A 5,359-nucleotide genomic window follows, 5' to 3' on the forward strand; every position below is an offset into this window, starting at 1 on the left:
AGGGGTTTTGCTCTGAGGAACGCGTGGCATGTAAGTGAGACAAGTCTGGTGGGGCTACGTGTGGCTCTCAGTAAGGAAACGCAACACCGTTGCAAAGCAAAGGCTACGTATAGAAAGAGAGTTTTCACCGTACGAAAGTCTTTTTTATTTTTTTAAGGGTTATTTGCAAAATAAATAACTTGGTTTTCTTTTGGTGAGTCAGGCAGCTCTTGGGTTGGTCCAAGGCCTAGCACGAGCTTGCTTGATGTCCAAGCTCATAATAGGTAGGTATATCAAAATAAATGAGCGGCTCAAACTTGGCTCGACTTGAATTGGCTGAGCCTGAGGCATAGAGCCTTAACTTTATGCTTAATTTAAATTTCGAACAGATCTTGAGTCAAAGCCGGCTTGCTCAAGCTCGGCTCTATAGGCTCAATGTAAATCATCTTCCAAAATCTAAACCCTAACTTAGCATTTACAAACCCCATCTCCAAACCGATTCTTATCTCCTCTTCAAGCTGCCAACCCACCACGTCCTCCTCCTCCTCGATCGATAAGTTCGCGTTGCCTCCTCCTCCTCCACCGTCGGCAAGTCTCCTCAACCACCTCCTCAAGCTGCTGCCGCAGCCTCTACTACCTCCTCCATCGTCTACAAACCTCCTCCACCACCTCCTCCTCCTCCTTAAGTCGTCATTGCCTCCTCCTCTTTGATTAATTAATGCACTAGAGCTGCTCTATACCATTCTCTGTATTCTCTAGTACTGAATACTAGGTAGCCTGGTTATTGAGAACATTTTTAACTATAATTTGAGTTCTAAAGAAAAGATAGAGATGGACACAATATTATAACTCTATCCTCTTAGTTGTCTTAAATAGCTTGTTGTTCTGTGTCAATTGTGGGAAAAAAGAAGCAATGGGTGATATTATTCAAAGAAGGATCTTCTACATTCATTTATGCTGGTAACATGTCAAGAAATGGTTTTAATTGTTTAGTCAGCACCTTAACCTTCTCATCTTATTGTGGTTGACTGGTTTCAAGCTTGGGCTCAACTCTGGCTCGGTCTGACTAGGCTAATGTATGGCTTGATAACAAGCTTGATTAAAGCTCAAGCTCAATTCGGGCTTGGTCTGGTTCGACTTGAGCTGAGCTAAGCCAAACCTGATTCTCAATATAAGCTCAAGATTAATTTTTAGGTGAGACTGAGCTAAAGCAGGCTTGCTTAAGCTTGGCATATTTACATCCCTTTAGCCCTTTATACTAGAAACAAAATTAAACACAAGGGGGTCCACGATCACTAACCAGAGAAGAGGATGGAGTGATCGGAGGGGTTCGATGACTCACTGACAGTGAGAGCTTTCCTTCAAAGAAAGACGAGAAATTGGAGAGAACAAATAGAGAGGAAGAAAATTCTATCGGTAGCAATAGAGAGGGGAGAAAGAGGGAGAGAAATATAAATATGTTAGGGATTATGTAATAGCAAAATCTAAAATATTGTCTAAGAATTCATATCAAATCCTATCAGAATAGAGATGGGAGGAAGATGGCACTATAGCACAGGTGCACCTTAAATTATTTTAGGATGTAACACTTTATATTAAATCAAGGAATATTTATGATAATTTTATAAAAAACTAAAACGCATTCTTCTTACCTTTTTCTTCACTTTATATTATATTAGAATAATTATAATACCTTTATTCTAGAATACAAATAAATATAAAAATAATTATTCATATTTTGAAGATAATAAAGAGGAATACTTATTCTAAAATTGATCTTATTCTTAAATTACACAAGATCTTAAAAGTTTATGCATTCTTTGGAGTGGATGTTAAACAAAGTGTCTGCATGTAGTATGAATTTGTAAATTATGGGAGAGGTCTGTTGAGCCCCAAGTTCGGAGCTCTCTTGATGTTGGCATGATGTGAACATTTGATTTTGTTAGCCTGCCTACTACCATACAGTCCATACTAACCTCTTCTACTCTCTTAATTATATAATTAAAGTGGACATTGGTGGTACAAATTCCATCGTACTTAGTATATGGTTCATGCAAGTACAACACAATACCAACCACTTTTACTCTCCTAATTATATAATTAAAGTGGACATTGGTGGTACAAATTCCATTGTACTTAGGATATAGGTCATGCAAGTACAACTCCATACCAACCTCTTTTACTCTCCTAATTATATAATCAAAGTGGACAATTGTGGTTGAAATTCCATTATACTTAGGTTATGGGTCATGCAAGCTGTCATGCGATAAATTTTATTTAATGGATGACAAGGAAAGAATAAATTTTCTTTGCAGTTGGATACAAATTAAGTATTCTATATTTGTCTTCATCTTCTCAGTTTTAGTATCTAACTGATGCAAAAAAGAAAGAAAGAAAGAAAAAAAATCTCCTTTTGTTTGTTAGTTGTATGATTTTGGAAAATTTACATTTAACATAATTCCTTTTCACCTATTTGCTGCAAAAGAGCCCTATTTTTTTTTATCAATTATACGTGGAAAACATCCTATTATTAGTTCTATTAATTAAACTTAATTAAATCTTAGGTTAAATTAACTATACTAAAAAAAGTATGAAAATATCTTCACCCAAGTTATACTCAAGATACACCCATCTCATCTCACCTAAGAAAGAAGGAGTATGTGTTGATCCAAAGAAAATTAAAGTTGTAGTGGATTGGCCTACCTCACTAATAGAATTAAGTAGTTTCTTGAAATTAGTTAGATATTATAGAAGATTTGTAGAAGGTTTTTCTCAAATTTCTCTTCCACTCACACACTTGAAAGAAAATGGGTGAAATATGAATGGACCAGATTATTGTGAGAGCAGCTTTCAAGATCTCAAAACAAAATTAATTCCAGGACCAATCCTTTCACTTCCCATTGTGGGTGGCAATTTTGTCATTTATAGTGATGCTTCACGGAATGGATTAGTTTGTGTACTTATACAAAATGATAAAGTCATTGCTTATACATCCCCATACTTAAAGCCTGATAAAAAGAATTATCCTACTCCTGACTTGGAGTTGGAGACAATTTTTTTTGCTCTTAAAATTTGGCATCATTATATTGCTCTATCTATAATCATAAAAGCATTAAATATATATTCACACAGAAAGAGCTAATTTTTAGACAACATTGATAGTTGGAGTTGAGAGAGAACCCCGGAGTATCACGGCCATTGGATATGCGGCCTCTGCGCCGAGGCCATCAAGGACGAGATCCGCCGCTCCGGGTGGGCGATCTCGACGGAAGATGCCATGGATCGCCACCGGCGCTTCTTCAAGCAAGGATAATTCCACCAGGCCCAATTGCAAGTGAACCCATTCGACGAGCAAACCACTATGGAGACCACCTTGGAGATCAAGATCCGTGGGCGGGTCAATACGATCCGGAACCACGACGAGTTAATCAAAACCGAAGAAGAGATCATCAACCCTTCATGATGCATCCTCCCCTGATTAGACAAGGATTTGGACATGATCCAGAATGAGACAACGTCATCCGTGGACAAGCCGTGCGTTTCGAATTCCCCAAGTTCAAAGGTGGTGACCCGATCGATTGGTTGTATAGGGCAAAGCAATTCTTCGCATACCAAGATACAGCGGAAGAATACAAGATGACGCTTGCGAGCTTCCACCTTGAGGATGCGGCGCTTCATTGGTTTCGAGCAGCCAATGTCATTGAGGCTATCAAAACTTGGGTTGACTTTTGCGTCGATATCACATGGCGATTTGGAGCGTCGGGGTATGAAGACTTTGATGCTCTCCTCTTAAAGATGCGGTGCTTATGGAAGACAAACATAGGGCCATGAAGATACACCTGAAATAGAGTTGGATGAACCAAGGGAGCCGTAATCAAGCTCAACCAACGATAGCGATGGGAAATATTACTAGAGTACCGAGAATTGCTGCTGTGATAATGCCTCCTCGATCACCCTTGAAGCCATCCCAAGATGTAAAGTATGCACCTAGAGGTCCGGGATGAGCATTCACATCTACTCAAGTGGAGGAACGAAGGGCCAAAGGCCTATGCTTCCGTTGTGATGAGAAGTTTATACTCGGGCATCGTTGTGCTAAACCGATGGGATCAATGATGCTAATCGATGGATTGGATGAGGCTGAGGATGAGTTTGTAGCTGAAAATGCAGGTGTGGCTAGGCAGCAAGGAGGAGTAGCTGAGGAGCAACCCGTGGAGAACATGATAGCTGAAATCTCCCTCCATGCCTATTCGGGGATAGCTGCGCCAAAGACCTTGCGAGTGAACTGTGTAGTCAAGAAAACCACAGTGAGAATCTTGATTGACACTGGGTCTACCCACAACTTTATTGACAAGAGACTTCTTAGAAAGATTGGGCTTGAGTCGGAACCCACGGAAGGGTTTGACGTGACGATTGAAGATGGCACCACCTTGCGAGCGGATTTTATTTGTGGAGGTGTGGAATTGAAGGTGCAAGGCCAAACATTCACATTGGATTTTTATCCATTGGCCTTGCGAGGAGCCGACATCGTTTTGGGGACTTAATGGCTTTAAAGCTTGGGGCCCGTAACATTTGATTTTTCAAACCTCACACTAACATTTCGGAGTAATGGACGGAGGGTGCTATTAGATGGAAATCAACCGCGGTAAGGCCCAACATTGCAACCACTTGTGGGTTTCCTTGTATAGGGGACCGAGCTCTACTATTGCAAATGGCTGTTGCTGAACCAGAACATCCACCACCAAGGGAAATAAACTTTGACATGCAAGAGCTGCTGTAGGATTTCCAGGATCTCTTCGAGGAATCCCGAGGACTGCTACTGACCTGTCGGCACGACCATCGCATCCATATCATTCCAGGGGCTAAACCAGCAAATGTCCGACCCTATCGGTACCCGCATGTCCAAAAGGAAGAGATCAGTAAATTGGTGGTTGTTACGATCCTTCCTCGGCTATAGGCTCTGATACCAGATTGATACGAACCCTCTTTTGGTGCTATGGCTCTGATTCAAGATTAATACGATCTTGCACGGAACTTTGAGATCAGATCCCGAAATATCCCGCCGTTGGATCGCTGTGAAATTTTGATATGTTGTAGGCCCGGAAAAGAGCTTTCCAACGGATCTAGTTTCAGGCGAATCGGAGATGGGGATCTCAAAATATCGTTCGTTTAGTGGACGAACGTCAGGATACTCTGTTTTGGATTCCGTGGATGAAGGCACGAAATCCTAGATAATGGTGGATTGTGGAGGGCCGGTGTTGATGGGGTGGCACCGGTGTAAAAGTGATGGTGGAAGGGTTATGGATGATGGAAAGGTTAGGGATAGCGATGGATAAATTGGAAGAAGGGGGAGAAGAGGGCCACTCCTAAGGGACTAGGGTGA

The sequence above is a fragment of the Typha angustifolia genome, chromosome 9 (assembly GCF_048772165.1).
Source record: "Typha angustifolia cultivar Huaian chromosome 9, ASM4877216v1, whole genome shotgun sequence".
NCBI lineage: Eukaryota > Viridiplantae > Streptophyta > Magnoliopsida > Poales > Typhaceae > Typha > Typha angustifolia.